This window comes from Lactuca sativa, chromosome 4, assembly GCF_002870075.4.
Source record: "Lactuca sativa cultivar Salinas chromosome 4, Lsat_Salinas_v11, whole genome shotgun sequence".
NCBI classification, from domain to species: Eukaryota; Viridiplantae; Streptophyta; class Magnoliopsida; order Asterales; family Asteraceae; genus Lactuca; species Lactuca sativa.
In genome coordinates this window covers 266,667,425-266,687,602 of record NC_056626.2, presented here as the reverse complement: position 1 = coordinate 266,687,602, position 20,178 = coordinate 266,667,425, and positions in this window count along the sequence as shown.

Here is a 20,178-nt window from a genome sequence, read left to right as displayed (position 1 = left end):
TGCTCAGAACTTATGAGCACTCATGATTCTTGTAGCCTTGTCCAACACCTTAGACCTCTGCAACCAATCATGACAGTCTTGATTCATACCTACTTCCGACATATGACCGACTGTGGAGGTTTGAATAATATGTTATACCAAACAAAATTATTTTGGAAGTCAAAACATGCAAAAGAAATATAGTAAACGATCGACAAGAGATAGCAACACTTTACTCATAAATAAAACACCTTTTATTCATCATCTAATGTCAATTACACTTTACAAATTTCTGGGTTATCTAACTACTAAATCTAATATCATCCTTTAGCCCTATGCTCCGAGTATGCTGGAGATGCTTAACCCGAGTCAGTCCCTTCGTGAGGGGATCTGCTGGGTTCTCATCCGATGATACCCTCTTTGCCACGAGGAGTCCTTCTTCTATCCGATGTCTGATAAAATGGTATTTTCTGTCGATGTGTCTGGATCTCCCGTGATCCCTTGGTTCCTTGGCTAAGGCAACAACACTTTCACTATCACAGAAAATTTCCATTGGCTCTTTAATAGCTGGTACAACTCCAAGGTCTCCAATGAAGTTCTTCAACCATATCGCCTCCTTTGCCGCCTCGCTAGCTGCAATATACTCTGATTCACAAGTTGAATCAGCCACTGTCTCTTGCTTAGAACTCTTCCAAGAAATTGCTACTCTATTTAGGGTAAAGACCCAGCCCGACTGAGAGCGGAAATTATCCCTATCAGTCTGAAAGCTAGCATCACTATACCCTACAACTCTCAAGTCATCACTCCCACCGAGGGTAAGGACCCAATCCTTAGTCCTCCGTAGGTACTTGAGGATATTCTTTACCGCAGTCCAGTGTGCCTTGCCAGGGTTCGCCTGATACCTGCTAACCATGCTCAGGGCAAAGGCAACATCAGGTCGAGTACACGTCATAGCATACATGATCAATCCTATAGCCGAAGCATAAGGTATTCGACTCATTTCTGCTATCTCAACCTCAATGCTAGGGCTTTGTGTCTTACTCAATCTGGTGTTACTCTGGATGGGTAACTCTCCTTTCTTGGAGTCCTGCATGCTGAATCTCTTCAGCACCTTATCCAAGTAGGTACTCTGACTAAGTCCAATTAGTCTTTTACTCCGATCTCTCAAGATCCTTATCCCTAGAATATAGGCAGCTTCTCCTAGGTCCTTCATAGAGAAACACTTCCCAAGCCAGGACTTAACTTCCTGCAGAGTTGGGATGTCATTTCATATGAGTAGTATGTCATCCACATACAATACCAAAAGCTAACTATACTCCCACTAGCCTTGACATACACGCAAGACTCATCTTCACTCCTAGAAAAGCCAAATTCCTTGACCTTTTCATCAAAGCAAAGATTCCATATGCGAGGTGCTTGCTTCAATCCATAAATGGATTTCTCAAGCTTACACACTCTATTAGGGTACTCGTTGCTGAAAAAACCCTCTGGCTGACTCATGTAAACATCTTCAGCCAACTTTCCATTAAGGAAAGCGGTTTTGACATCTATTTGCCATATTTCATAGTCATGAAATGCAGCTATGGCCAACAGAACCTGAATAGACTTAATCTTGGCTACTGGAGAAAAGGTCTCATCATAGTCCATTCCAGGAATTTGAGAGAAGCCCTTTGCAACCAGTCTAGCCTTATAAGTGTGTACTTTACCATCCATGTCGGTCTTCTTCTTGAAGACCCATTTGCACCCTACTGTCTTACGACCTGGTACATTCTCAACCAAGTTCCAAACTTGATTGTCATACATGGACTGTATTTCACTGTCCATTGCCTCTTTCCACTTGGCTGACTCAGGGCCTGCCATGGCTTTCGCGTAACTGCTAGGTTCATCCAGACCTATCAGTGTCTCATCACTGATAAGTGTATCCCCTTCTGCAGTAATATGGAATCCATAGTAATGCTCAGGAGCATTCCTAACCCTTGTGGACCGCCTCAGAGGTACAGACTTGTCAATTGGCTCAACAGGATTATCCTCCTCAAGTTGAGTGCTAGGGTTTGAAGTTCCTTCACCGCTTGACTCTTGAATTTCTTCAAGATCAACTTGCCTCCCACTGTTTCCTTGGCTTATGTACTCTCTCTCTCTCTAAAGAAAGCCCTCCTAGCTACAAAGACCACATTTTCACTAGGTCTGTAGAAAAGGTAACCAAAGGATTGTTGTGGGTAGCCGATGAAAATACACCTCTCGCTTCGGGATTCGAGCTTATCATGAGTCTCGCGTCTCACGAAAGCCTCGCAACCCCAAATCCTGATGTGGTCTAGTTTAGGTACTTTACCAGTCCACATCTCGTGAGGAGTTTTGGCAACTTTCTTTGTAGGGACTAGATTAAGGATATGGGCAGCAGTCTCTAAGGAATACCCTCAGAATGAGATTGGTAGCGAAGCTCGAATCATCATGGAACGAACCATATCCAACAAGGTTCGATTACGCCTCTCAGCCACACCATTCAACTGTGGTGTCCTGGGAGGTGTCAATTGTGAGACTATCCCACATTCCCTTAGATAGTCAAGGAACTCTGAACTAAGATACTCACCACCACGATCGGATCGAAGCATCTTAATGTTCCTGCCCAATTGATTCTCGACTTCCTGTTTAAATTCCTTAAACCTTTCGAAAGTCTCTGACTTATGCTTGATCAAGTGGACATATCCATATCTACTGTAATCATCAGTAAAAGTCAAATAATAACGATTAGCATCCCTTGTGGCATGTTTGAATGGTCCACACACATCCGTGTGTACAAGGTCCAACAAACCTTCACCCCTCTCACACGAGCCTGTGAAGGGTGACTTTGTCATTTTTCCAAGTAAGCATAATTCGCAACTATCATCTGACTCTAGGTCAAATGACTCCAAGACTCCATCCTTTTGGAGTTGGCCTATGCGTTTCTTGCTTATATGTCCAAGACGACAATGCCATAATGATGCTTTATCCAAGTTATTATTATTAACAGAATCAATACACAATACATTATTTCCTAAGTTATCAACCACAGATATTGTTTCATACACGCCATCACAAGGTAATTCTTTGAAATAAAGAACATTATTAAAGAAAGCATTAATCGAACCAACTTCATTATCAAATGAAAAGGTGAAACCTTGTTTATACAATGCATGAAAGGAAATAATATTTCTTGCCATTTCTGGCGAATAACAACACTTATTCAAATCTAAACTAAACCCACTACATAGCGATAAAGTATAAACTCCAATCTTGGTGACAGGTAAAGCTTTCCTGTTCCCCATGATTAAGTTTATTCTTCCTTGCTCCACATTCTCACTTCTTCTTAGTCCCTGCAAATCACAACAAATGTGAATACCACAACCGGTATCAAGGACCCAAGATTTAGAATGGGGTGAGTTATTAGAAATGATAGTGTAAATACCTGCATGGTTGGGTTTAACTTTCCCATCCTTCACATCTTGCTGGTATTTTGGATAGTTCCGCTTCCAATGTGATTTTTCATGGCAATAGAAGCATTCAGCCTCTTTTGGGTCAGAAGAAGGAGTGATGAAACCTTTCTTGGTTCCACTTGAAGAAGAGCCATCAAGGGTCCAAGCCTTGGTACCCTTAGAAGAACTCTTTCTCTTCTTCCCTCGACTTTTCCCGATTGCCAAAACCGGAGTAGAATTTGGAGTAGGAGTGTTAACAACCGACTTCCCCTTAAGACCTGTTTCTGCGGTCTTGAGAAGTCCCTGAAGTTTGCTGAGTGTGACCTCTTCCTTATTCATGTGATATGTCATGCGGAATTGATCATAGCACGATGGTAAGGAGTGCAAAATGATATCTATTGCAAGCTCCTCAGGGAAGTTAACATTAAGCTTCAGCAATCGATCCACATACCTTTGCATTTTCTGCATGTGGCTCGTGACGGCTTCCCCGTCCTTCATCATGGTTGTTATCATGGAGCAGATGATTTCATACCTCTCTTGTCGTGCACTTTGATGGTATCTTTTCATTAGATCATGGTGCATTTCATAAGGGTAGAAATCCTCATAAGACTTTTGGAGTTCCGCTGTCATCGTGGCCATCATGATGCATGCCACTTTCGTAGCATCCCTTTCATGTGTCTGAAAGTCAGCGATCTCCTGAGGAGTTGCAGTGGTCTCATCAATCTCCTTAAGCTCCTTGTCAAGGACATATTCTTTGTCCTCGTAGCGGGTAATCATCCTGATGTTTCTGATCCACTCATTGAAGTTGGATCCATCAAAAGTGACTTTCCCACACAAGTTCATAAGGGTAAAGGAGCCATTAGGATTAGAGCCAGAAGCAGCATTGTTTGAAGACATCTGAAGGAAAAAGGACAAGATTAGTTTAGATATTTAGAGAGTCCTTAATAAAACACCCAAATGTAATATTAAGGCTAGGACCCAATCACAATATATTATAACTTAGAAGAGGTATGCCGTAATCCAAGCTATAACATATTTGAAAGGTAGGTGAATGACGATTCACCAATTTCCACCACGAAAACCGAAATATTAAATATTAGGTTTTTGATTGGTTCTTAGAAATTCCTAGATTCTTTGAGATTCAATGAACTTTTCAAAGGCATGTTTCAATCTCGAGTGTGCCCTCCAAGTTTTGTGACTGGGATACCGAGGATCACAAAACGAGGTGTGAAGTAACCATGCAAATCACTTGGTACCCTTAAAGTTTATCACTCAATCGATGTGCCGGTAAACCACACACGCTCCACCAACGACTTAAACAAAGTGTAAAGTGTAATTTCATGGATTAGCACCTTATTCACATTTTTCCTAAAGTAACTAAGATTGGGAATTTAATAAAACATTTAGTTACTTTATAATATTCATCATACTTTTAATGAGAATTTATAAGTCCTTGTCTTACCCGTTCGGCTAACGACCCTCCACCGGTCAAGCAAGCGGTGGGTGAGAGTGGACACCCATTAAGTTGCCATTTTATAGGCAACAACCTTATACCCACCTTATAGACCGGCTTCGTGAATGAGGTGTACTAGCGGTAAGACGACTTTGTTCTTATACATACATACATATATATATATATATATATATATATATATATATATATATATATATATATATATATATATATATATATATATATATATATATATATATATACATATATATATATATATATATATATATATATATATATATAATTATTAAATCATAATAATATAAGTATAAGGGTTGAATTTTAACTTTTAAAATTCTAAGGGTTGGAACTAAAGTTTTTAACATGACTTTACTTGTTCCAAAACTTGAGGGCAAGTTTTGTAAACTTTCAAAACTTTTCATTTCTTGTAACTTATGAGTTTATTAGAGTAATAAAAATGAATACTCTTCATTTTTCTAACTCTTGTGTTCTTTTAATGGTTTTAACTCAAGTGGCTTTTGGTTTTCCATAACTTGAGGACAAGTTATGGACTCCATTAAAACACATTATGATCAAGAATTAAACTACCACATAGGTTACAAATAATTCCTATGATCATCTAAACATCATAAGATCAAGAACATGAACATAAGCACTTTCATGAATCAAAACTACACTTAAAACTTTGTAATTTTGATAACTAGTTGTTGTAAATGGAATAGCAAAGACATTACACCATCTAAAACAAGTATTCAAGTACCAAAACAGCTTAGGGTAATGTTTCTAGTCCATTTCCAGTAACTAAAGTCGAAAATCTGCACTCTGTGGCTCCTACTCGCCGAGTGCATGAACCTACTCGGCGAGTAGGTTGAAGATACAAGTGAACTCGGCGAGTCTCCCCATGGACTCGGCGAGTTCATCAGGCAGACAGCAAGTTTTTCGACTTTTTTCAACTTTTAAGCACAAATAACAAACAAACAAGCCTATGCTCTGATACCACTGATGGGTTTTGAGCATTCTAACACTTCCTAAGTGTACATGCAACCCTAATAACCTTGGATATAGGTTTGTCTAATTATCATGCAAAGTTGAATTCCAAGGTTATATTCCTATCTAGCATACATGGGGAACAATTTCTAACTTGAATGAAAGATAGAATAACTTACCTTGTTGTTGCTTATGTTCCTTGAAACCTTGTGAGCCTAGCACCCCAAGTGTGATGCCTCAAATGCTTCACACAACACCAAAATGCTCTTGGAAAGACTTTTGAGAGAACACACACTTCTTGAAATCGGCCTAGCCCTCTTGTTTCTTATGTGTAACCGATTTTGTTGGAGAATGGGACTCTTATATAGTGTTGACACATCTAGGGTTACACCATGTAAACCCTAATGTGTCATGAATCTTCATTTCCATGACCCATGGGTTTGTAACTCCCATGGAGCATCCTATGGGTAGAACCCAACTTGATAATCCATGGAGCCTCTTAGCCCACTATACAAGATATGAATGATTTACATAATCAACCCATATATTTAATTAGTTATCTTTTGATCACTTAATTAATTCCAAATTAATTCTTTGATCAAACTAATCAAATAATATTATTAATATATTAGAACTTATAATATATTAATAATCTCCAAGTGTTATTCCTCTCATTTAGTATATCCAATTGCATGGTGCCATGCAACCCAAATGGACCATGTCGGGTCGGGTCAAGTACTAACCAGAAATTGTTATGGACTTAGACACCTTATCCAACAACACTTATATCATTCTTATTTTCCCAAGTATAATTTGGGCCTCTATGGTGTTTCCACTTGATGAGCACCAACTCCACTTCTTTATTACACAATTCAGTCGGCCTTTCGTTTACGATCTCTTCAGTCTCTTTTACATATCTTAATTTATTATCCAGTTTCACCTCGGATAACGAGACCGTTTCATCATATATGCTCAAACATTTACGCAGATAACTCACATGAAATACATCATGTATACCTGCCAAATCTTCAGGTAATTCTAAGCGGTATGCTTGTTTACCAATCCTATCGATGATTTTGAAAGGACCAACAAATCTAGGACTTAGTTTTCCTTTCTTCCCAAACCGCATAATGCCTTTCCATGGGGACACCTTCAGCATTACGAAATCACCCACCTGGAATTCTATGGGCCGTCTCCTCCTTTCTGCATAGGACTTCTGTCGATGCTGGGCCGCTTTCATTCTTTCTTGTACAATTTGAATCATGTCAGTGGTGTCATGAATCATTTCAGGGCCTCCAAGGATTTTCTATCCTATATCACGCCAGCATAATGGAGTACGGCATTTACGTCCATATAGTGTTTCATATGGTGGCATTTTGATTGAAGCGTGGTAACTGTTATTATATGAAAATTCGACAAGTGGTAAGTATTTATCCTAGTTACCACCAAACTCCAAGACGCATGCATGAAGCATATCATCTACTGTTTGGATTATTCTCTCCGTCTGACCGTCTGTCTGGGGAAGATAAGCTGTACTGAGAGCAACTCGAGATCCCAGAAATGAGAAGTGAAGCGAGTATCACGATCGTAAATAATCTTTAATGGCACACCATGTCTTGCAATAATTTCATCCAAGTACACTTGTGCGTATTTCTCCATTGGAGCCGTTTCACGCATGGCGAGAAAATGTGCACTCTTAGTTAGGCGGTCGACAATTATCCAAATGCTATCATGTTGTCTAGCAGTCTTTGGCAATTTGGTAATAAAATCCACGGATAGCTCTTCCCACTTCCACACGGGAACACTAAGGCTTTTTGGAATTTCCTAAGGCTTTTTGTGTTCTTCTTTGACTTGTAAGCATACCAAACATTCATGTACGTATCTTCCAATGTCTTTCTTTAATCTTGACCACCAATAGTCAGCTTTTACATCGTAGTACATTTTACTTGTACCTGAATGTATTGATAGCTTAGACTTATGAGCTTCATCTAAATTCTTCTGTCTTAATCTACCAATCTTTGGAATCCATAGCCAATTCTTGAATACTTTTAATCCATGTGGATTATCAAGTAAAGCGTCATCATAATGCACCATCGCTTCCTTCTTCACATTTTCTGGTTTTAGGGCCTCTACTTGCCTTTTCTCTAGTTCATCTAGAATAGTGAACTTTACTGTAGTGTGAGTAATAGCATAACACATACTATTATGATAAACTTTTCTGCTAAGTGCATCGGCAACTACATTGGCCTTTCCAGGATGATACAAGATTTCACAGTCATAGTCTTTGATCAGCTCCATGGCTCGTTGTTGTCTCATATTCAAAGTTTGCTTACTGAATATCTACTTGAGACTTTTGTGGTCGTTAAACAATTGGCATTTTGTACCAAAAAGATAATGTATCCAAAGTTTTAGGGCAAATACCACTGCAGCGAGTTCTAGGTCATGGTTGGGATAATTCTTTTCATACTCTTTCAGTTGTCTTGAGGAATAAGCTATCACTTTACCACGTTGCATAAACGCACAATCGAGTCCCAACCTTGAAGCATCACTATACACAGAAAAATCATTATCACCTTCTGGGAGTGATAAGATCAGAGCATGAGTCAAAAGATCTTTTAAAGTCGAGAAAGCTTCTTCTTGGGCTTCACCCCATTCGAACATGGTTTCCTTTCGTGTAAGTCTTGTGAGAGATACAACTATACGTGAAAATTCTGTAATGAATCTCCGGTAATATCCTGTGAGACCCAAGAAACTATGAATTTCAGAAGCATTATGGGGCACTTCCCAATTCTGAATGGCTTCGATTTTGGTAAGATCTATGGATATACCGTCACCAGAAATCACATGGCTGAGAAATTAAATTTGGCGAAACCAAAATTCACATTTCGAGAATTTAGCATATAATTTCTCCTTTCGAAGAAGTTCTAATACTTTGAGAATATCAATGACATGATCAGCCTCATACCTGGAATATATTAGAATATCATCAATGAATACGATGACAGATTTATCGAGCATTGGACGGCATACGCGATTCATCATATCCATGAATACAGCAGGATCATTTGTTAGACCGAACGGCATGACAAGGAATTCATAATTCCCATATCGAGAACGAAAAGCAGTCTTCGGTACATCCTACTCGTGTACTTGCAACTGATGATAGCCAGATCTCAAATCAATCTTCGAGAAATAGCTAACACCCTGAAGTTGATCAAACAAATCGTCAATATGAGGTAGTGGGTACTTGTTCTTGATAGTTACCTTATTTAGCTCACGGTAATCAATACACATTCACATCGAACCGTCTTTCTTTGTGACAAACAACACTGGAGCACCCCAAGGAGAGGTACTCGGTCGAATAAATCCCTTTGTCAAGTAATTCCTGCGGTTGAATCATCATTTCTTTCATTTCAGCTGGTGCAAGACGATAAGGAGTCTTTGCAATCGGAGCAGCACCAAGCACAAGATCAATTCGGAATTCTACTTGCCTATCTGGAGGAAGTCTAGGCAAATCATTGGGGAAAACATCAGGATATTCATTAACAACGAGAACATCATTTACAGTTTTCTTCTCTTCTTTTGAGATATCGACTATATAGGCTAGATACATAGAACATCCTTTCAATATGGATTTACGAGCTTTACGGAAATAGATTACTTTTAAGAATCTTTGTTCACTTTCAATATGGAGGTCTTACTCACTGTTTATAGGGACTGAAACCCAAAGTATGTTGGGCATAATCTTCAAGTATGCGGGGTGTACTGCCCTGATAACCTCTTCGTTGGGCATACACTCTATTACATGGGTCGTAATATATTGCAGCTCAGTACGCTAGGCGTACACCATGTACGTTGTGCGTAGCGTGATGCATGGCATTAGACATGTCGATTCTGTATGATACGTGTCGTATGCGAGGGTTTGGGTGACGTGGCCAACTCTGGTTCACACACACGAGTACGCTGGGCGTACACAGATTTTCCAAACTTCTAAAATTCATAACTTCTTCATCCGACGTCCTTTTTCTTCTGCTTTTTTACCATTGTACTACTATTAACGATATCTTCGATTCTCGTTTAGGTTGTATTGGCTAAAAATCACTCGATCTTTATTTCGAGTTTCGGGTTATGTACTGCTATGTTGATTCTTAGAAAAATCATAACCTCCTCATACGAAGTCAGATTTGGACGTTCTTTTAATGAAAATTCTCGGTTTAACGAATACTACGACTTTCATTTAGATCATAAAGGATAAAAAGTAGTTTATCGAAAACTCACTTTTTACGTCATACGGTGTCGTGTCGCTTCTGTCGCGAAACTTCAATAAGTCATAACTTCTTCGTTATAACTCGGATTTCGATGAGGTTTTCGACTACATGTTTCTAACGAGATTCTTTACAACTTTCAATAATATAATATTACTTATTTTCAATTTTTTATTTTCGTTAATTTCAATATTTGACTTTTGATTGTAATCTGATAAGACTTCCAATATGTTCCGAGTGATTCTAAACATAGTTTTACTTCAAATCTAGTAAAAACGATCTGTCAGAACTCAACGCTCAAAATCACATAATATTTCATAATATTATTCACTTTTAAATTACAAAACACGATAACTAAATGTGTATGTTACACCTAATGTTTTTATGTGGAATTGTATTGACATTATGACTTTTCGTGGATGGTTTTTATGAAAATTGTTTTATGTTGATTTAAAAATGAAAAAAAAAAAATCGTTTGAAAAATTGGATATTACAAAATGAATGTTGTGAATCTTGTGTTCCCACCTGATACACACTTCTCTTATATCGATTCAATTCATGATATGATGCTCAACAAAGTGTATGCTAATAACAAAGTTATCTCAGTCTAAAAGGAAATTCCAAAGTTTGATACAAGGGACATACCTGCTGAGTTACAAGCGATTATTGATGTGGGTGTTGTTACGGGGAGGACTAGAGGAGGAAAAAGGAAGGCAGAAGATGTGGAAGAGGTTGTCACTACGAAGCCTAAGAAACAAAAGAAGGTTAAGAATAAAGTTCAGCCATTGATTTTTGATGAGTAAATGGAAAATGATGTGGATGAAACTATGATTAGTGACGTTCAAGTTGAACCCGATGTACAGAACGAAGACGATACTGCGAGGTTATCAGAACTTCCCAAGATAACTAAGGAGACAAATTTTGTTCCAACTCCAAAGACCATTGAAATTCCTAAAGGTTATGGGAGAATCCTCAGGTATCCTCGGTTCCCATAAATACTACTTCCTCTATCGCAGCCCCAACAGAAAATGATATTTTTCAGACAGTTCTTACTCATCAGATTGTTAATATTTCTTAATCACCCAACCCTCCTACCACAATTCAACCTATATCATCACAACCCATTCTTACAACTAAACTAAGTCCCTCAACTCAGCCCACAACTGTTTATTTACCTCAATGCATTCCGATTATCACTCCATTCACTACACCTCATGCTACCACTGCAACCACTTTAGTTACGATAACTCTAATATTTGATACTGCATCAATTACCATTCCAACTTCTGGTCCTTTAGTCACACCCTCAGAAACTCAAGTTCAGAATGATGATAATCCGTTTGAGGCTAATGATAATCTAGATCATAATGTTGTTTTGGGTGATAGCAATAAATCTTTAAAAGGTTTTGTTCAACCAACGTTGGCTCCTTCATTACTCGATGATAAGAAAGAATCTGATGAAGAAACTATGAATTTTCCTATGACGAGGAAATACGACAAGGATCTAAACCAAAAGCTTAATATGCTTGTTAGACATGGTGAAGCTTTCTCTACTAGTAATTTCTCAAATATGATGCTTGTTCATGAAGAAATTGTGAAGACTCTACTTTCGAAGAGTAAGAGATTGCTTGAGGAGAATGAGAAACTGGTAAAGGAGCATGCTACGAAGATGGAAGTCGCTCTTAATGAAATGAAGGAGCTTCAGACGCTTATCTTAAATGATAACACAGTTCATAGATCCATCAATACTCTTGTTAACCACTATGATTCTAAAGCTAAAATGGCTGATGCAATTGGGAGGAAGGAAATGATGAATGGGAAACTCACACAAGAGTTATCTTTTGTGCAATCTGAGCTTACGAAGAAGGATGATGAGATTTTATTGGTTAAGGCTTGTAATATGAATTCTTAGCTCATTGATATTTTTTTGTACAGGTAAACTTCAATGGTATTTTTGTAGGAATTTAAAACTTAAATACTCTAATAAGTCATTTTCCTGTAAAGTTATTGACAAAGAGGGTTTTTAAAAGGTGGGAAAAAAAACTGTCATATCTTTGTAGACAAAGTGTGTAAAAGTCATTAAAATGCTCTTACAATCAATATCTCACAAGTTTTTTGTGCTATAAAATTAGGATCGTAAACGAATCTAACATCCAATGAATCTTTCATGAATTATTGGGTGAGATGTTTTTTTGTCTATTAATTTAATAAATTAATGAATATGAACATGTGATTTTTTGTTCGTTTAATTAGACTAACCAACACGGACAATGCTCTCGTTCGTCAAATTTTATTTCTTTATGTCCATTTATTATATTATATTATACAACTAATGAGAATGAAAATAAAGTTTTTAAGAGTGGTTCAAGTTTTGCAACTTATAGATTTGGTAAATAGTATGATCATAAGTGTTGACGTCATGTTTTTTAATTTTTGATGAATGTTTATGTTCATTGATGATTTTTATGTTTGTTCATTTTTATGATTGTTTATGTTCGTTTATCACCTTAACGATCATAAATGAACAAACCCAAAAAAGATAATTCATTTAAAGAACGAATACGAAAAAGAACTTTTGTTCATTTATATATTCGTGTTCAGTTAACCTAAATAAACCAACATAAATAAACTATTATTTATATTTGCTCGATTCTTTTACCACTTTTAATAAATATAGAGACCAAAAAGAAAAATCTTAAAAAAGAATATCTCTCTCTCTCTCTCTCTCTCTCTCTCTCTCTCTCTCTCTCTCTCTCTCTCTCTCTCTCTCTCTCTCTCTCTCTCTCTCTCTCTCTACTACTATTTTGATCTTATCAGAAATGTTTAACAAATGAGTTTTGACAAATTTGCAAAAATGGTCCCTATGGTATGCATTTTTTTGGGGTTTTAGTCAAAACCCTGACTTTTTTGGATTAGTGGTCCTTTTGAGCTAGTTTCATTGCGTTTTGGTCCCTATGAATAGTGAAATGACAATATTACACTTAAGGTATTTATTTTCCATTTTTCTTTCATTTCTTTTTAAATATAATATTAATTAATTTATTTTAATAATTAAAAAATTAACAAGGGGCCCACATTCTCTCTCTCTCTCTCTCTCTCTCTCTCTCTCTCTCTCTCTCTCTCTCTCGTATACCCTCATATCCCATATCGTTTTTCTTTTTACCAAGAAGAACTCCATCTTCTTCATCTCTTAATCAAAATTCCACATACACTCACGCACACGACATACCTAATCAAAATAAAACCCATAAAATCCAATTTTTAATCGATGTATGTATGTATGTATGTGAAGTTTTTGTTTTGGAAATCGTTTTTTGTATGTTCATCCCCAAAAATCGATTTGTATGTGTATGTTTTCGTTTCTGAAATCGATATGTGTATGTGTGTATGAATCTGAAATAGTTTTGGAAGGTATGTGTGTGTGTGTGAATCAGAAATTGCTCATTTTTCCTTTTGTCACTGACCCTCTCTCGTCCTTCGGCATCATGTGATTTGTGTGTTCGTAGTGTTCTTTTGCAAAATTGGATCTCAAGATTTAGAGAGAAGGAGAAGAGGGATTGTTTACAACAATAAGAAAGAGGAAAGAAAGGTGGGTGGCCATCGATATCAGAGCTCCAAGAAATCAAAGCTTTGAGATTAAATAGATCATTTTGTTCTTATTTCTAGGCTACCAAAATTTACAGATGTGGGTTTGTCAAAATTGATGACAAACGCAGCCAACTTCAACCATGGTACTGGAGGCGGTGACCGTTGATTACGTTTGGTGATTAATTGTGTTATATAGACCATATGTTGAAGATTTACCGTGGTTGGGGTGGGTTTTCCGGTGACAGTGAAAATCGATCCACGGATGGAGAAAATGAATTGAGAAGGGAGTGATGCTGTAAATCGATCCGGACTGTGATGAAGAACACAAACAGATATGAAAACAGATGAAGAAGACGAACATATCTGAAAACAAATGGAAAAGACTAACCCTAGATATGATTTCTCATTCTCTTTTCTCCATCTCCATTGACAACCAACGAGTTCAACAATTTGTTCAGAGTGTTTTTTTATTCATCTAGACAATTTTCAGGAAGAAGAAGATGGGCATTTGGAGAGAGAGAGAGAGAGAGAGAGAGAGAGAGAGAGAGAGATGAGACCAAATTAATTATTTTTTTTCATTTAAATTAAATAGAAAAAACATAAAAACTATATCAGAAGGGCATTATAGTCATTTCAGTTTTACAAGGGACTAAATTTATGTACAAACATGGCCAAAATGACCACGAATCCAAAAAAGTCGGGGTTTGGACTAAACCTCCAAAAAAAATTCATACCACAGAGACCATTTTTGCAGTTTTGTCATGATTTTTTTTGTCATTTTTGCTAAAAACAAATATTTAATAATTTACATTTCCGAAATACCATTTACTTTATAAATATGTGGCCTTGAATAAAGCATTTACATTTTTCAAAAAAAAAGTAATAATATCAAGGTCAGCTAATCTATTTAAAATATAACTTTCAAGACCAGAATATATATCTCATGAATTTTTGTCTCAAATCATGGTTCCAACGTTAAAAAATCTCAATTAACAACCAAAATATAAATTCACAAAATCAAATATTGTTAGTTTGTAGATAGTTAATAAGTTTAATTTGGGCATAAAGTCCAATAGTAGTTTTTGTATATTTCTTGAAATATAAAGAATTCAAAAGAAAAACTATAAGTTTCAAATTTTGTAATAAACTAAATCAAGGCAAAATTCCAAAATTTAAAATCCAACAGGCCCACATTCCAAAAGCACCAAGAACAGACGGTTAGTAAAGATCTATCTACATCCGTTCCCGATTCACCTTACATCCACATCCATCAGGCTTCAGACTTCAGTGTCGGGTGACTCGTAGCCGTAACCAGGCGTCGGCCCATGTCATGAATAACTGAGCAGCCCATATATAATTCAATTTAGGCCAAGAAGCATTTTTGAACCCATGTCTATTTAGTTTCTTCTTCTAAAATTTTGGGCACAATAATTTGTATTTACTATGTAACGATAGGAGATATCTAAAATCTGAAAGCTGAAACTTTAGTTTTTAATTTTCTAAAAGAGTTTGGTCAAAAATAGGTATAAGATTTTGAGATATGTAAAATGATATAAAATATATAAGCCAAAAGTTATAAGTCCTAAAAAAATATCAAATCTAATTGAAGTAAATTTTAAACCGAGACATTTTGTTTTCTAAAATAAAACCATTAAGTTGTACTCTTGAAATTTCTTGTTTAGTTTGTATATTTTTTCAAATTTATTTTTTCAAAAGCTTCCAAAAGTTTGCCAAACATGCTCTATAACTTGTCAAAATAATCAATAGAATAAATTACACAATTCATCATATCGTTTATGTGGTTTGGTCCGGTCTACATGTTTCATCTCTATCTTTTTCACTCAGATTGTCTCCAATAAATTTCAAATAAAGATGTTTCATGTCTCCCAAACATAAAATGACTTTTTTGCATTTACCTATTATTATTTGTAATTTAGTAATTATTTGTATGTTATTTATAATTTAAAACAATCACCATAGATCTAACATACTTATCTCTTACCACTTTGTATGTACCTCACTCTCAGGTTCTCTTGTCTAAAACCTTCCATTTGATGTCACCAACCATTGTCATAACTAGTATTTTTAGCTAGGAAATTTGTCATCATGTAAACATCAACTACTGTAAGACTTGCAATCTAAGCGGATATTATACTCTATGCTTAATCAAAATCATTCACTTGAATCAAAACTTCTGAGAGAAGTTCAAAACCTAATACAATGCATCTCATATACTTAACTATGGGTCTGAAACCCTAAAAACCCCGGTTCAAAATTATTATGGACTAGGATCCTATTATTGGGCCTAATGGATCAGTAAACCTTCTATCTGATGATTTTAGACCAATGAAACCCATTTGGGCTCTAATGGGGCCCACATTCGTCAAACCATAGCAAATGAGCCATGTTGGGCCAAAAAAACTCACTTAATTATCATGGGCCACAATGGGCCGTAAACCCACATTTTCATTTCAATTAGGCCGCAAACCCCATTCCTTCACCACCTTTGGGTTGAGGACGCTTAATAAGGGCCCAATGGGCCGAGAATCTTCATGATTGGGCCAAATACCTCGAAAATATTTAATGAGGGCCCAAATTTCTTTCCCTTCTCTTTTCCTTTCCCCACTCTAGGCCCACTCATACAAAAAAAAAAACAAAAAAAAAAATAAAAGAGTGAATTGATGGCTTGACACTTCATAATTATCTAATGGATTTCCATGCAAATTATACAACATACAACAAGAAAAATCTCATACATCCATGTAATGTCATTTCAAACTTCTCTCTTCTCTCTTCTTCTTCTTACCCTCGGCCTAAAACAAACCATCACCACCTTCATTTTTCTCTCAAGCCCACTCAAACACTAAATCTCCTCTATTCTTCATACAAATCGTGGGTGAGTGTGTGTGAGTTCAAGAATACCTCATCAAAGTTCATCATCTTGGTAAGATATCTTACATTCTAGTGTTTAACTTCATCAAATAACTAATCATCCATCCAATAACACCTCATTCGTGATCCATGCTCTAGATCCACCTTAGGTTCGAGATCTACTCAAGAAAGCTTGGCAAGGGCCGAGATCTTCTCATTTCCTCACCAAAAACCAAAATCTCCAAAGCAAAGAGAATTCATACCCCCTATTTTCGATTTTTACTTTGTTTTGGGGGAGAATACAAGTTGTGTTGTGTAGATCTATGTGTGTATGCATGATTTTGTGTGTTTTCAAGATATATGTTGTGATATGTGTTTTACTTTTGGAGTTTTACTTGAACTTGAAGTTTAGTATTTGGATCTTCATAAAAACCTTGAGAAAAGTATGTGTTATCACATATATTACATGTAAACTTACAGATCTGGGAGTTATACACTTAAAATAGCAAAAATAAGTGTTCTGTACAAACATGGATAACTTAAACTCAAAAATCAGCCTTTGACAGAAAAGTTTTGGTCTAATCTCGGACTGTTTTGACCACCTTAACGGTAATATTTTTCAAAACTGTTTTACGTGCTAAAGGTTCAGGTTTATACCTTTAAAATGACTATGCTCACGTTTTCGTACGATTTTTCTACAATTTTTGGAGAATTTTACAAAACTGCCTATCATATTTGAAATAATCTCGGACCAGTCTGTGAAGGTGAGCAATTCCACACTGGTTTGAGGCCATAAAAAATTTTGAGAAAAATTGTGAACAGAGTAATCAAAATTTCCAAACTTCCAGAGTTTACGGATCCAAATTTCGACTTACGATGATTTTTCTAAAAATTTTCCAACAACCGGGTCAGAAAAGTCAAAAAACAGAAAAATTGTTTTTGACGTACTAAAAGTGTTTAAACTTGTGTTGGATGCAACGCTTGGCCTTTAAAAGGCCATAAAATGTTATTTTTACTAAAATTGGACCTTAAGTGTAAATATTTGGCTTAATGGGCCAAGAGTGTCATTTTTACAAAAAGTGAGCCTTTTATATCATTTTAGTAAATAATTGAGCTAAAACTAGCAATATAATAACAAAGGGGCTAATTAGGTCACTTTCCTGTTTATTGTGCCTTAGTAACCCATTAATATGTTTGATAGGTCCTCAATACTATTTACATGTTTATTGGGCCGTATTGATCCATTAACACGCACGACGGACCTTGGATATTATTTGCGTGCTATTTGGGCCTGTAAATACATTTCATGTGAAATGGGCCTTAGTTGTCCTTTTACATATATTTTGGGCCCATGTTATATAATTTCATTCATATCGGGCCTTGAAATGACTTAGATATTTAGCGATGCCTTAGTGGTTCATTTACATGGTTCATTGGGCCTGGGAATGAGTTTTATATGTTTTTCTTCGCATAAATTCGATTAAGGATCTAGTGAGACGTGTCGGTTGATACCTATTGAGTGTACGATCGTAGCATGTAGTTATAACCAAAGTCTCTTGGAGGGAGAGCGTGGATTTGTGTATAGATCTATAACGGATGACACCCCACACCTGAGCTGTTCGCTACAGTTAAACTACACCAGTCTAGGGTGAGGATAACCTTATTTTATTTTCCCTCGGCGTTCACCAACGCCAAGACAGGCGAATTTGTCATTAATTAGTATGGTTATGATGGTTCACTTAGAGGAATTAACATTATGAAATTTATGGTAGACTATTCTTTTCTTCTTTTACAGGCAACATAGGGTTGTCTGGGGGCATTCTATTCACATTCTTTTCAATCTCTTTTGGCATTCTATTAAACAATAACACACATGCATTAATACAAAATCGGACACAAACGTACCAAACTATTTTAAGTAAATTCAAGATTTTCTTGTGATTACAAAGTTATACAAATCATTTTCTCAAATATACTTACGAAGTCACCAACATTTTTATGTTGACCTTTTTAAATTAACTTGTATTCTCAGGCATCGAGTAGTAGGTAATAAGCTCGACTAGGAGATCAGGTGGTGCGACTTCAAGAAATTTTACTTTTATTACTTTTGTGTAACTGATGAACAAGTTCAATATGTAGACTATGTAAGTGTGTATTTCCAATGTATGATGTTTGATTGCTATGTTTCATTCATATTCATTTGTTATGATACTGAACATGAAATCATCCGCCCCCGGACGTTTCCGCCGTCCTGGTTCGGGGGTGTGACAGATTGGTATCTAAGCATTGTTTATAGTGAACTAGTATATCTAACCATACAAGATACACAACTATAAATATAATGTGACTAAAAATACTATGGCTAAAATTATACCTTAAGAATATAAGTATCATCTAAAAGTATACATACTTGCTAGAATCGTATCATAATAAGAACAAAACAAAAGTATTTCAATGTTGAACATTACAGTCAAACCTGGGCAGTTTATGTAATCATATTTGGGATAAATATAGCCTGATTAACTATATTTATTTGAGCTACGACCAACATGTGTTTGAGAGTGAGGGTAGCATTGCAACGAGTCTAAAACTTATCGAACTTACATGCAAAGGAGCATTAGAGCCAAACCTACAGTTTAAAATACTATATAGGAGTATTTTATGATACTAAACAATAAAAACAAATCTAAAAACTTATCGATTTCGTACATCAGGAAACCCTAGGATAAAACATGTAATACTGTAGTAGCATTTTAGAATACCATATGGCCTCCACACTTAAACCTTCTACATGTATCTCGTACCTCCTTTCTCACAAAACATGGCTGAGCTTCACCCCGAAGACCCCTACTACCCTGCGGTAATAGCCAACGAAGGGATCGAGGGAGAACCAGAGGAAGTGCAAGGGGAGAACCAAGAAATGGGTCCTGAAGAATACCAAAAGATGAACCACGAGGGAGAGGATTATGATGAGGAGTCAGACATGGAAGAAGGTGCCAGAGAGATCCTTAGCGAGCCTTACCCCTCGGAAGCAATACTGAACCAACACACAGAACAGGAAGACCTTACCAATCATCTCTGCTCCTTAGAAGAGGAGGTGACCACCCTAAGGCAACAACTCATGGAAGCTGAGACTAATGCAACCTTAGCAGAGCAGAGAGCGGAAGAGGCCACTCGTGAAATGAGAGAAATGGTTGGACACCTTGTACACTGTTTAGGCATATGAGAGTCATTACACTATTCGCACTAAATCCTAGGTTTACCATGTAAGTCGTCACCACTAGTAGTAGTAAATTAAGAGAGGTACGTCCTCCAAGAACTCGTGCAATCTGAGCCAACTTAAGGATCGGATATCTATAATCTATTAGTGTAACTTTACATTTGTACAATACCTATTTCTACGTACTACCATTAATACATCATAGGGATGTAGGTCGAAACAATGATAATCGTACAACAAAACATGTGATTTATATGCGTACATGTATAAGTTCATACCAATAATCATAGATGAGATATGACTAGAAATAACCATAGTTACTCACGAACATGTTACTCATCATTG